The sequence below is a fragment of the Lissotriton vulgaris genome, chromosome 11, assembly GCF_964263255.1.
Source record: "Lissotriton vulgaris chromosome 11, aLisVul1.2, whole genome shotgun sequence".
Taxonomy (NCBI): domain Eukaryota; kingdom Metazoa; phylum Chordata; class Amphibia; order Caudata; family Salamandridae; genus Lissotriton; species Lissotriton vulgaris.
Genome location: NC_141699.1, coordinates 1,007,057,860 through 1,007,073,367, shown reverse-complemented (window position 1 = coordinate 1,007,073,367; position 15,508 = coordinate 1,007,057,860).

Genomic DNA, 15,508 nt, shown 5'->3' with positions numbered 1-15,508 from the left:
TCCACATCTGCGAGAAACCACAAACTCCTGTCACTTTGTGGTGTTTCCTCAGCTCATGGAAGATGTGGAGAACAAAAATATGTGCTGGAAATGCCAGGAAACGTGATAACTTCCACACCGTAGAATTAATTCGTGAAAAACGGGTGAATTCATTCTGTGAGTGACATTTTTTCAAAGGTAGATTTTGCATTTCGCGGAAATGTTTTGCCTTGCCCTATTGTTAATATCAAAGAAAATAAGACAGTACGGGGCATATTATCAAGAACGGCGTTAATAATTATCGCCAGTTTAGCGGCAGAAAACTGCATCTAAAGCGGCGATAATGGGTTTGATAATTTGCCCTTGAGAATTCCAATAGAAGTCCATGTTCTGGTGTGAATATGGGCCTCTATTGGAATTCTCCAAGGCATTTTATCAAGCCCGTTATCGCCGCTTTAGCAGTAGTTTTCTGCCGCTAAACCGGCCTTAATTTTAACGCCGTTCTTGATAATATGCCCCTACGTTTTTCCTTAGTCTAACACATGCAGCTTTAAAAAAAATTTAAGACAGTGGGCCAATATTTGGGCTATCTCAAACCAGGACAAAACTATGAAGGGCATCTTTCATTGCATTAGGCGCTCTTACGAACATCTTAAGCAAGGGAAAAATATTCGATCAGGTCCTGAGTGGCTATTTGTGATTAATATAAAGCGCTGCACATATCCATTTGGTGGCTTCAGAGCGCTATTTGATCCTTATTACTCTGTAAAATCTGCTCGGTGCACTTCCACAATGCATTCATTTTTCTTCCAGTGAAAATAAATGAAACATTGACCTGTAAATTAAGCACACACTTTAGAATGTCATAAACCGAAGCTGAACAGCGCCTTCTCATTTGGAATGCTGCCCATTATACAGTGATGAGGACAGCCTTGATGGGCCATAGGCCTCTCCGGTTCCAGGGTGGCTACGAATGATGGATTTCTGCATTCTGAGAATCACATCAGTGCGTTGGAGCAGATGGGCTAGAAGTCATTCACCTGTCTGTGCACACAGCGTCAAAGAGGTGCCCTGGCATCAATGCATCATGATCCCAGGCCATAAATTGTCCCTGTGGAGAGCACCGGGGAGGCACTGAAATATTAAACAATGACGAGTGCTCTGCCTCCAATCATACAAGGAAAAGCCCGAGGCGCTGCAGCCATCTGTCACTAAATATATTGGGCATAATGTTCTCCAGCATGTTGGAGACATTGGAGGCAATGAATCCAATACAGAAGCAGGGGCCAGGTTCGTCTTGGAGCTCCTTATGAGAGAGAAAGGTGTTTACATCCTGATCCAAGGGTCCTAAAGCCAAAGCGGGCCAAATTACGAAGTACTGCGCTTCGTTTTTTGCGGCATTCAGGCTATTTGCAAAGTAAAAGTTGTAAGCAACTGTAATGCATAGGATACAAGATGTGTAAAGAGAGGATTGTCTCTTGCAACAAGGGCCTTATTTATGAGGCCTTGGGAGACTTTTGTGGTGCCGTTTTTGTGCCGCAGCGGCGGCGTAAAAAATGCGCCATGTTGCACCCTATTTACAAAGTGACGCATCTGGGCAGATGCGTCACTTTGTAAAGCCCTGCATTGCATTATACTTGCGTCAGGTATTATGTATGCAGGGTGGGCGCTCCCCCGCAAAAAGCCTTGCAGAAGTGGCGCAGTGAAATCTATCAGATTTTACTGCGCCACTTCTAGGACGCCACTGCATCAACATCTTACGCCTGCCTCACAGCAGGCGTAAGACTTACGCAGACACATTTAACAAGGGACTTGCTCATGTGTAATGACCCATTGTTGGAGTTGCGTCACTTTTGCGACACACTCCAGCAATGAGTCATTACAGCACCTAGCCGCGGCCCGTTCAGGTAAGAGTGGTGGGGCCAGGAGGGGCGTATTTCTACAGACGATGATTGAAAATGATTTATTTATTTAATTTTCCCTCATCATTGTCCATTGAAATTCCCCTCCACCCTGCCCCACCACTCTTACCTGCTCGGGCCATGGCCGACTGCGCTTACAAATACGTCAGAAATACTGACGTATCAGTAACTCCTTGCGCCATGGAGCGCCGTACATTAACCCCTTCACTGCGGCGGCAATTTCGCCGCAGTGCTAGGGGGTGGGGGGGTCGCACGGCTCACCTGCGCTTGTGACGGAACCGCTCCGCCACGCGCCTCAGGTGAGCTGTGCTAGTGACGGAACGGTTCCGTCACGAACGCGCCCGCTCAATAGAACACGCCGCGCAGGCGCGAAATCAGCGCCGCGCAAGCGCGAAATCAGCACCGCGCAGGCGCGTCGAGCGGTCCATGACGGAACCGTTCCGTCACTAGCACAGCTCACCCAAGGCGCATGACGGAACGGTTCCGTCATAAGCGCCGAACGGGTTAAATATGGCACATCCATTGTGTCGCAAGGAGGGCGCAGTGAAATGTTGCATCGCTATTTTCATGCAGCGATGCAACAGTTTTCTAAAGGAGGCCTCAAATGTTTATGTACCGCACTTCTGCCATTGGCATGGCTTTGTAGTGCACTATACATTTTGTGCATGATTAATGAACTATCGTCAGGAACTAAGGCCTGATTTAGAGTTTGGTGAACAGGTTATTCCATCCCAATTGTGATGAATATCCTGCCCGTCAGACTCTAAATCAGACCTTTAGTGAGAGTGCTACGTTGGCTTATGCGCTGCCTATAAAACCAGCTAACACAACTTTGGTTTCCAATACATGGCCCCTTTTTACCAGACCCACATGTGCACAGTACACACCTGTTTTATCCCACTTTGAACATGATGCTCTGCAAGAGTGTTTCCACCACTCTGCACTTGAGGCACTTTAACACATACAGTTCCTTCCAGTGTTCCACGTTTTATTTGCCACATTCATTTTCTCTCCATATGCAGCATACCACAACCATGCCTGTTTTTCTGACCTGTCTGTCACTCTTCCTTTACGTGCCTCCCTTTGCTGCTTTCCTTTCTGTCCTTTTAACATCATCTTCAGATAAGAAGCACAAGGGATACGGGAAACATCCTTTACAACGCAACTTTTACCACGCAGTGCTTTTACATCGCAACTTTTACAACGCAAACCATTACAACGCATTGCGCTGCGGGGTGCTCTTGGATAGGGAATAGATTTAATTTACTATCCAACACCCTCCCTACTATCCACGGGGACTGGAGTTGGAAGAGTAGATTAAACTATTCACTATCCGTTGTAAAGTCATACATCCAAGGGATACATCTTTGAACCCCCTGCTTGGTGTACTTGAATCTCCTGTGAGTCCATTGTCATGGACTCCTGAACCTACCCATTTTTGTGGTCTTGCAACAGCTTACTGTATGTCTCAAACATCAATGTAAACAGTGCTAGATATAGTGGCCTTTGGGTCCGTTCCTTGCCTATGACTGAATGGCTTTCTTGTCTATCTCAGTTATTTATTCTTTATTCTTTATTGGATGGCTTTCCTCCCTATTTTGTGTTTGTTCTGCGAGTAGAATGTTTCCCTTTACCATCGGAGAGGCGCCCTACCCATCCACTGTACACCAGGCACTTGATGGGGGACTTGTCCTGTATGTTGTCCTGCAGCACCCTCCCATGTCTCTTTCCCCTTCTTCTCTTTTACTGCCTCTCCCCAGTGCCAAGCTTGCCACCACTATTGGCTTTGGCAATGCCAAATGATTTAATAATGCATCAGTGTTGGCAAAACCAGTAGCACCGACCACCTACCTTAAAGTAAAGAAAACACTGTTTTCATACTTTCAAGATGGCCACCATGTTTCATGGTGCAATGTGGTGATGCAAAGAGGCAGCCATCTTGAATGAACGGAAACATTATTTTCTATAGCTTCGATAGCCACTACGTTGCATGACAAGATTCAACACAATGTTTCATGATGCAACATGGGAGGCAAAGTTTGAAAACATTGATTTCCATACGTTAAGATGGCTAGCTGATGGTATTTGACAATGCCAGTGGAATAGAAAAGAATCCGATATTGGCAAAACAAAAAGCAGCAACTACAAAGCCTTGGCAAGAGGGGTTTGGCTAGCAGGGTAATGAAGTGACCTCCCTCTCCCCCCTCTATGATCACCCTGGTGACTGTTCCTGTCGGTGAGAGAGAAGAAGCAGCCATTTGCAGGACACCAAGCCTTTGCACCTTTAAATGCATATGTAAAGAGTAATCATCCCACAAAGGCTTTTTAATTTTACTTTTTCCACTTTCTTCTACAGCATATACAAGTGTATGGGCTGACAAAACATTTTGCATGGTTCGCATTTTCAAACTGCACTTTCATGCACTACTTATAAATACCCTTTTCAAAACATTTTGCACTAATTTGTTGACAGATTTTTTCTGTGTGTGTTCTGCTCATTGTGCGCAGGAAACAACAATTTCTTTGATTGTTCTCAAATCTGATGTGAAAGACTGCGTGTCCCTCCTCACACCACTTTGGTATAACCTTTTCTTTTTTTCCACTCATCTTGAGTATTTATTATGTCTTGCGTGGTTTTCTGCTTTATTAGTCTTGTTTACCTATTTATTTATGTGACTTTATAAAGTGCCAAAACTATGGGCCCGATTCACAGAACTAACTTAAGACACAATCCTAAACTTGCTACTTTTGGTATTCACAGAAGTTAGGATTTTGTCTTAAGTCTGTCTTAAGACAAGCTTAAAACAGATTTAAGTTAGGATTTTGTCTTAAGTCTGTCTTAAGTCGGTCTTAAGTTTGTCTTAAGACAAAATCCTAACTTCTGTGAATAACAAAAGTAGCAAGTTTAGGATTTTGTCTTAAGTTAGTTCTGTGAATCGGGCCCTATGTTCTGCTGTGGCTGCAAAAAACTAACGTTAGATGAGCTGCATAGGGCCCATTTTGAAATGAGTAGGGTGATCCAGGAGAAGTGTGGGAGAAGATATTCAGGACACCCCAAAAAATCAGATCACGCAAAATGTAGCTCTTACGGTTCCTCCCTTTGTTGATCTTGCTCGAAAAGACACCCTCCTTGACATCAATTTCGCTGAGTAGCAAAAATCAATAATTGAGATCACTCAATAACTGAGGTCTAGATCAAGGGATAAGTTAAAGGATTATATTACAAATAACTCAAAATTAAAGCAGTACAGATTAATTCCATGAAGGCTCAAATACAAGTTATACAGAGTTGTCAAAATCAGAAATCATCCTAATTCTGAAATGAATATTAAAATCAAAAGGAAATCAGACAGCATCCTTAGTAGACAACAAAAGCTCAAAAATCTCTGTCTCAATCCCAAACTCTAGGGCACTTTATACACAATTCTTGCATAACAAATTAGTAAAACAGCTGAATCATCATGGTCTGATCATACATAACTATCCCTTAACAAAGCAGAAATAAGAATGTCAACTTATATTACGTATGCACTATCCCATTTTTAGGAAAGCATCCATCATCTTCTGTGTTACTGCCATCCAGAGATGTTCAAACAAAATATGAAACATTTCAACTGTATCGCTTCATACAAATTACAGGGCTCTTCTATGAGGGTCATCTTTGACTCCAAGCTGGTCTTTGCCGACCATATAAATCAAGGGACTTCCTCCTGTTTCTTTACATTAATAGTCTTGAAGTATGCTCTCCCTTTTCTTCCCTTACAGCTGCGTAAAGCCGTAATTTAAACCTTGGTAATTTTGAGGCCAGATTACTGTAATGCTCTGTATGTAGGCTCCCAGAAGCGCCTACTGTTGCAGCTCGAGTGTTGGTAAAGCTTCCTAAATTGTGTTCTATCTCACAGAGCATCTTAAACATGCATTGGTTATCAGTCAGAGCGGATTAAGTTCAAGGCCCTCAGCTGAGCCCGTAAGGCACGACACACGGTTGGTCCTCTTTCCTTCCAAAATATTCATAAATGATATGTACACACGTAATCTACTTCTTTCCTTCCAAAAGATGTTTTAATGGTATGTACCTACACGTAATCTACAATCCACCACTGCTAATAATGTAGTTGTCCCTAGAATTAGAAAGGCCCAGTGGTGCGGAAGAAGTTTCTCCCATACCCCATGTACATGGCCGAATGCATTGCCTGACCACCTCAGGTCACTGGCCAGCCTGTTAAGTTTCAAAAAGCAATTAAAAAACGGTATGTTTCCCTCCGGCCACTAATTAGGTCTCAGTTGCCCTTTGTTTCAAAATACGGTATAGACACTAGCATCAAGACACCATTTCGTTGGTATTCGAGCACTTAATAAATAACATAACATACTGCAGGGAAGGGCCTTGGAGGCTGCGAGATATCAGGTCGACTAGAAAGTTCATTCTAAGCGTTGTTTTCATACATTAGGAAAACCTCATTACATCAGCTGTCTTCGCGGGAAACATCCATTACAACGCAGTCAATACAACAACCTACCTTTACAATGCAACTGTTACAACACAACTGCCTTTACATCGCATGCCATTACAATGCATGCCATTTCAATGCATGTCACTACAACGCTTGCCATTACAACGTATACCATTGCAACGCATGCCATTACAACGCTTTATAAGGTAAGTAATGGGGATTTATTTTGTATTAGGGTGGGTATGGGTTTTGGGGTACATGGGAATAGTCATTTTTACCCCTACACTATCCAACACTTTCCCTACTGTTGCACTCACTGGAGTGGGAATAGTAATTTTTATCCCTACACTATCCAACACTTACCCTACTGTTGCACTCACTGGAGTTGGAATAGTAATTTTTACCCCTACAATATCCAACACATACCCTACTGTTGCCCTAAAAGTATTATGCATTGTAATGGTATGCATTGTAATGGAATGCGTTGTAATGGTAGTTTTTAAAAATGTGTTTTAATGGCATGTGTTGTAAACTCATGCGATGTAATGGTAGTGGCGATGTAAAGACTGCGTTGTAAAAGCTTGCGTTGTAATTGCATGCGTTGTAACGTCATATATTCGTCTCCGCTCTATGAAGCTCATGAGGAGAGAAGACACACAGGGGAATCAGATGGAAGGGGGTGAATTCAGGAGTGGATGACACAAACAGCAGGCATAGTATCCACAATGGTACGTTCACATAAATGTGGCATAACTAAATTATGTTAATAAACACACTTCTATACATCAGATTAAACTTGTTTCAACTGTGATCATGTTAGTATATTATTTGCGTACTGAATCCACATAAAACTCAGTATTACTCACCATTATTTATTGCACAAAAATATAAATGTGAAAAAAGGCTTCTATAGGGGCTACAGCCCCAATGTGATTACAATTTGCACCAGATACGGGAACGCGCCTGGTAAAACCGAATATGTTTTCGATTATCTTTACTTTCTGCTCAAAACAAGAGTACATGTGCAAGGAAATGTCCCTGATATGGTAAACTGCATGCAGTGTTTGTTTGATCCATCACACCCAGGTCCCATATGCTACTCCATATTGCAGGATAAAAAAATTCATAATGCCTATTTTTGGGGAGGGAGATACCTGCTGAAATTGTAAATTCCAGCTCCAGTATCTCTCCCTCTAATTACAGCTAATTTCATAGTGAAACTCCGAGGGGGGACTAAAGATAAACATATATCATGTGAAAGACTGAAACATATGTCCCAGTGGAGATGTTAGCTGCTAAGATACAGTGAAGGCAGTTTTCTACCCCGGGACTGTAAAACCAGCCGCAGCTCGTAAATGCTGTGGGACGGTGAGGCGGGGCGGGGTAGTGGAATCTGACTTACGACGGGAATGTGAAAACTAAATAAATAAATAAATAAAACCACTCACGCTACCCTTGCAGCATTCAGTGATGCGGCGAGCTCAAGCTAAAATGATTTCCTCATCATTTTGGCTAACCAGGACATTTGGGGTGCCTGCCACCAACAATGGACATTGGAGCTCCTGTGGGGGCTGCTGCAGTGCTGTCAGCCTCAATACACTTTTACACATATTGGTTGTGCCCCTCACCTCTTTGGAGAAGGACATGAAACAATATGCTAATTGTTTTGCCTCACCCCTAGGCCTTGTGGCGCATGCCTCTAGAAGGATGCAGTCCGTGACCCAGGGCACTACATTTGATCTGCTATGGGCCAAATTTTAGGTTGCTCCTAATGTGGTATGCCCATATTTTGAATTTATGATGGGGTGTCTACCCAAATGTTTTCACACTGGGGACTGTGGGGAGCCTATAGTATCCACCGTCACTTCCAGCTCCCTGCCTAGCACACGAGTGTGGAGAGCGCGCATGATAGCTGACTTATTCTTCTCACACCCACATTTGCCATGAGTAGGAGTGGTGCGCCCTTTCCCTTTTTTAATTTAAAACAGTTGTTTAGGAGGAGGCATTGGCTCAAGCGACAAAGAGTAAAGTTTGCTTTTTTAAATTGTATCGAAAACAATATGGTCTGCTGACCCCAGCAGGCCACCATCCATGTGATGGCAGTGAATCATAATGGGTCACAATTTGCAACCTATCTTATTAAGATTTATGAGGTAGGTCGAATTGTGACCCGCTATAATACTTTAATTGAACCAACCTATTAGAACATAGGTTGGTTTGCAAAATACCACACTACTAGCATAAATTATTAATTATCAATTGCTACCAGTATTTTGAAAACAGTGTTTAGTATACCTGGACTCATAGAATTTGTACCTGAGAAATCCCCATATATTAACAAACTTTTTCTCGCAAACAGAAATAAGTGGCACAAATTCCATTCTTTTTGGTACCATCACAAGAAATGTTCCATGGGGATCCACAGAGATTTGTGTGGTGAAGATGGCATTGTTTCACTTTTACCTCAGCCCAGTAATAAAAATGGTCAAATGATTTGAGGAGACGTATTATAGCGATAAGCATCACACACAGATTACTCTGAGACTGTTAATGAAACCGCAAGCTTTCAACAAATGTTTTCCAAAATGCATGATAACGATAAAGAGTTGGATGAAGATTCACAAACAGATTTTAGATATTGATAAATTGAAGGTAGTTAGGCCCTACTGTTGAGACGATTCTTGATAGGACTTCTAGCAAAGATTTATTAGCATATGTCCATCAACTCAAAATACCTAAAACAGAGAAGGATTAAAGGGATTTATTATAGGGTCTATCATATGACTTCCCTAATGTATCGAAATACCAACTGAATATGATAGACAGACCATTCCTGATCTTCTCGCCCTTTTCTTTGAAAAAACAGGTGGTAACCAAGAGCTAAAGATAGGGAATCCTTATTTTAGGATGCTGGATCGTCATTCACTACAGTGGCATGCTTCATCACTTGGTTCACTCGTCACCCAGGATAAGGTTACATTCTATTCAGGGTGCTCCTAATTCGGAGATATTGCTAATAGATTTTTAAATGGTTGGATCTCCAGTCCAGGTCATTGACTCACCTGAACCTCTCAGCATCAACGCCATCTGCAACTAGCTAGTATTATAAGGTTCTCTAAATAATGTTATTAGAATGAGTAGAGTTCCACTAAGTGACACACAGACCAGTGCATATATATTTTTGCTCTCCCAGTGAGCAACTTAGCATCTGCTTTTTCATTGATAAAAGGACTAAAATGCCAATAATCCTCGATCTATCAAATTTGGTTGGCATTTACATAACTTCCAGAGTATGCAGCATTACCTACAAAGTGATCTTGCTACTTAAAACAACATCTCTCTAGAACCTTCTACATATTGTTTTTGGACACAGTGGCCAAAGGAATAAAAACATTATCCTACTGTAAACAGTGAGATTCAAAACCTGACAGTCTGAGAATCAATCTTTTATAGCTGTTGCAGTAAACTTATGGAACTCACTCCAAGCCAAAATGCAATCCCTGCCTAAAGGTCTATTTTTCAGGAACTTCTTAAACCCTCCTATGTTCAGGGTCCATCTGAACTGCATTTTATGTATGTCTTGTTTATCAATTACTGTTACAACGCATGTTGAGCAGTCATCTCTAGCATGTCTGAGTTTGATGTAAAGCACGTTAATGAACTTTTGGTGTAGTAAGATGGTATAAAGCAGCTAAATTAATAAACAGTTAAATATACCCAATACTAGAAATAAAGTTAAGAATGGACATATATATATATTATGTGATCAAGGCCGCCTGGATGGCCGAAACGCGTCGTGACTATAAGCTGAAATAAATAATGCTGGCACAAAGAAGGTCTGCGCTTGTCATTCTGCGCTAAGCAGAGGGATATTGTTGCAAGTTTGATTAAATATATATATATATATATATATATATATATATATATATATATATATATATATATATATATATGAATACGAACATCTCAGCTTACAGAGATAGATTTAGTAATGAACCTGAATTTGCCCATTCTAGAAACAGTAATAACCCCATCATGAAATCCCTACTCTTTGCCCAAAAAGCGGATGCTTTTACAGAAACTGTGTCATTAGGCACTTCAAACGAATAATTTGTAAAGGGGAAAGCTTAGTTAAAATACAGTGCGGAAAAAAATGGGCACTAAGAGTGGACATCATATAAACCTAGAACTAAAATCCACACATTTGTTGTAAATTTATCAAAAGGTTATGTTGGAGACAAAATGTGTTATGCCCAAAATGTGTTTGATAATTTCTGAACTACTTAAGGAAAGAACTACTATATAGACACATTTGGAGATCACTACATAAAAACACTGTAATTCAGATAAAACAATCCAGAGTGCACTTTGGAAAATTAATACAGAACGTTGTTCTCTTTAAGAAGGTGTATGTATCATACCATAAACTTTGTTGGTGTTGTATCAGTCCCAAAATATCAAGATACCCAGTACAAAACTTAACAAAACAGTACAAAACTTCTGCCATCAGGGTTGGTCTTGGTGGTACTAACACAAACACCAAAACAATTGCCTACTATAATAATATTTGATATTCCCTGTACTAGAGTGCCTGTCTGCTAAGTTTAAACTGCAACCCACAACTTGAGGCATATTGGGTTTAACATATACTTTTTACAATAAATACATCAGGCATAATGCTTTTGTCAGAACATTTCATAATGAACAGATCAAAAATATAGCCTTGATCAATGACTTATCAGAAATAACCAATCCAGTTGAATATAGGCTTTTCCACATGGCATAAGGTGCAATGCAAGCACTCTTTCTCAGAGGAATCACACATCTTCAGCTCATACCCAATCTGTTCTCAAGGGAATCAACATTTGGGAGGAGCCAAAGACCTTCTTTCAGTAGTCATAACATTTCAAATGCATACAAAATTACATATGACAAAACAATATATATTCCTTACTAAAATGTTATAACAAGGATTCTCAAATTGCAAACGGTCTATCCAGAGTGCTTTTCATAGGGAGCAACTAATGTTAAACTCTTGCCTGCTATGGTAATCTTTGAATTTCTCTGTAACACAATACATGGTTGCAAACTTTAAAATACTGTAATGGAAATCAGCCTTTAAAATCCTATTGGCTTTAACATATGCTTTCAACAGTAAATAAGTTCAGTCTAAGTGCCTATGTCAAAACATTTCCTAATAAAACAATCTGTCCTAAAGCCTTATACAATGACTTGTCACCATAACCAAGTAAGTCCATCTGTATTGAGCATCAGCTTTTCCACTAAGTAAAAAGTGCAGTACAAGCACTCTTTTTCAGCAGAATCAAATTCTGTACACAAAGGAGTCACTGCATTGGTGGCCCCAAAACCCACCTCTAGATACTCATAACATTATAAATGTGTACATAATTTGAGTTGGCAAAACATGATACAGCCCTACCTAACATGGCCTAACAAGGAACCTCAAAGTGCAAATCTACAACCTGAGTGTTTATCACAGGGGTTTATCACTCTAAACCAAACACCAAAATCTTTGCCTCATATGGTAATTTCTGAGATTCTCTGTAACAAAATACCTACCTTTGAGCTTTACACAGTGTAATGGCAATCTACCTTTCAAATCATATGGGCTTTAACATATGCTTTTTACCTTAAATATGTCAGGCCTTCTCCCTTTGTCATAACATTTCATAATTAACAAATCAGGCATGTATCCTTGATCAGTGGCTCGTCACCATAACCAGAGCAGCTCCCCTTTGTTGAATATAAGTAGGCTGTCCTGTTTTCAGTGTTTAGTTTTTGTGGACTTCAGTGGTGTTTTCTCAATGTTTTCCTAACCTTTTGAAATCAGTGCTTGTCAGTATTTATTCAGCTGCCTAACCCTCAAGTAAACAAAAACTCTCTTTTTCCAGTGTTTACAAAACATGTTCTTTTTGCACTGATTGTTAGAAGGTACAGATTTAATTTAAAGGAGAAGTAATTCTGAGTATGTAATGTCTTCCCATGGGCAATGTGTCCAGTGAACTCATGTTAGACTGCTTTCAGCATAGGAAGTCTGTGCATTGCACTCTCACTCAGACTCTCATCTCATTATCCCTGTTCAATTCGTATTACCTCTCACATTCACTCAGTTAGGACTGCGTCTAGTTTTAAGGACTAGTGATGCATTCAAACGGGTAAGAGTGTAATATTTGATTGTTTGAATAAACAAAATCCTGGACACAGTTATGAGTCATTCACCGATTCCTTAATGAATATTATGACATTTTAGGGGTGGTAAGCCCTGCTAACCTAACAGCATAGTACCTTACGCGACCTTTACATTTTTGAATTACACCAGATCAGTTTGTAACCCTGCATTCTAAGGCACTTGAAATCTGATAATTTCGTCATCACTGCTTTTCTTCACTCTTTGTCTGACTACATTAAGGTTGTGCTGCTGTTGTGTGAACAAGTGTCCCCATGGCAAATGACTCACTTAAAGTAAGTCCTGAACTTTTATCAGACATCACATTATATTTTGGGACCTGACATTTTGTTGTTAACGTAACTATGGTGTGAAATCTCCAGCAGTAAAGTGCAGCGTGGTCAAAGGCCAGGATTAGGTGAAGGTATCAGACATAACAATGGTACACCTTGCAGCTACGAACTTTGTTGATATGTGGAACTTCTTGTGTCATGTTTTTACCACTATCCTATGTGCACTTTTTCACAGGTACCTGTCAATACACCTCGCACCGAATGTTTAAAGCCTGGGGTGTCTGCAGGTGACCGACTTTCAATATAGAATTATTAGAAAAGGGAGCTGATGCTCTAAGGGCTTTACCCATTCTGTGTCTACGGGTAAATGTGATAGTACATATTGGCCAAGGTTTTTATGAGCCAGTCATTTTATCACTCGGTGAAAGAATTAGGCATGGCCAACAGATCAAACATGATTTGTAACATTCCCAGGTTCCCTACAGTGTATAAAATAATTAGATCAGGAGTAAACAAAAGTGATATAACTAAACAACAAAACTCAAGTAGAGTAATATTAGGCCAGTCTTTCTTGCTGCTTCCTTGTAATACAAAATTAAATTGTGTTAGGGCCTTCAGAAAGAAAGAAATCAACATCTCTTTGTCTCTTACTTTCATTTCTTTAAATTGCATTTTAGTTTGTAGTTCTGTAGGTATTTATCAGCGTTGTTATGTTTACACTGAAGATGGCTGTTTCCCTTTAAGTGTTATTTTTCAGTTATTATAGGTTTACAGCTAAAACAAGATAGCCTAAGTATAAGCTTTCCTACAAGGCAGAAAATGCTATAAAAGCACTCTTTTTCAGTGGAAGCATACAACTTCTGCTTAATCAAAATCTGTGCTTGTGGTAATCAATATTTGGGCAGAGTCAAAGCCACTCTATCAGTAGTGCTTCCAAAAGCTCTTTGTCTGTGATCACATAAGGTCTGCTTTATCAAGCCAGACCTGAAAATGGAGAGTCCTATTCTGAGGGGATGGTATAGAATGTGCTTAAATAAATGAATACAAAGGGCACAAACTTATTAAGTCTGTTTGCTTGGACCTGTTGTTTTTACTGATCATAACTATGCCATTTCGAGAGCTGTTAGGTGTGAGTAAGGGAGAAAGCAAGGGATTAGTGAGGGAGTAATGACAATCCTTGGGTGTGGGATGACTGTGAGAATTCAGCGAAGTAGGTCTGATCATGTGTAAATTGACTAAAGATCCTTTAAGGATCATGCCTGAACTTGTGAGAACACACAACTATGTATTATGCACCTCTTTTATGAACACTCCTGAAGCTAGAGGACTTCTGTTTTGCAAGTTGCCCCATAAATGCTGCAAATTGCTATTCCACTTTAAAAACTCACAAAATAAGTTTTATTTATTCTATATATGTTGGGTCATTTAAGGATCAACCCAGCTCTACTCTCAACAACATAGCTAATTATTCTCCATCTTACATTTACTACCACTGCAGACTAGGAGACTTTTTTTAGACCTTGTGCTTCTCTTCAAGAGACAAAAATGTTAACCTCTCTAGAAACCACAATGGTATAAAAATGGCCTGGATAAGCCAGGCATTCTAGTCTTTATATTGGCATAGCCTTTATAAAAAGTAAACCTTTCTAAAGTTTTTCTGTGTAGGATGTCCTATAGCGTGTGCCAACCACTGTTCTAGTAATGCACTAGCATGACACACTTTTGCATAAATGCCTGATATTTAGTAGTACCTCTGGATTCATAAATACACGAGTTTGCAAGATCTTCCTGGAAGGCAATACATAAACAAAACATTTTCTTGGTTTGAAATGAATACATGTAAACAAATACTTATGGGCCAGCCTGGGAAGCACTGCCTGGAATGTAGCATATAGCCCATCCCAGTGGGTCATTGGTGGGTCAAGTCAACCAGGCGTTAGTGCACTTGTTATCTCAGCCACATCATAGAAGTTCTAGCTCTGGGTCCTGCAATGTATAACATTGCCCACTGTGACTCAATATAGACCTTCCATTTGAATTAGGGTAGAGGAGGGACAAATTAGGAAGAATGCTCTTTGCTAAGGAACAATAATCTCAGCAAACTTGGAGCTTGTAAGAAGTAGGGTGTGCCATTTTGCGGCAACCAAACCTCAACTCCCAAGATTTACTGCAGTTGCACTTTGGGAAGAGAAAGGCAACTTTGGGAAAGATTATGAATGGAATACTAACCAATCATTCAGCATTTGTAGTGCATGGCACTGTTATTCCTGGGGGTATCTGGGTACTGGGTTGGGAGGTCTCCGTCAAAACCATAGGAAGAGGGAAGATATAAGCAGAAAAAGGCAGAACAGAAGGCAGGGGAACGAGCAAGCAGAAAATGCAAAACGGAGGGCAGAAAAACTAGTGGAAAAAATTTGTAGAAAATTGCAAAACAGAGGGCAGAAAAACGAGCAGAAAAGGCAAAACAGAGCAAGAAACGAGCAGAGGAGGCAGCATGAAGACAGGCAGCAGAGGGTAGTGGACTGCAGGCAAGCGGGACTGGCGAATTGCCGCAAGGGGAGCTGGCATGACGACCTGCCCCTAAGTACTAAGATACTAAAATGTTAACATGAATGTGAATTTTTATTACAATTATGACAATCTTATATAAATTTGTTTTGGATGTTTCGGGTC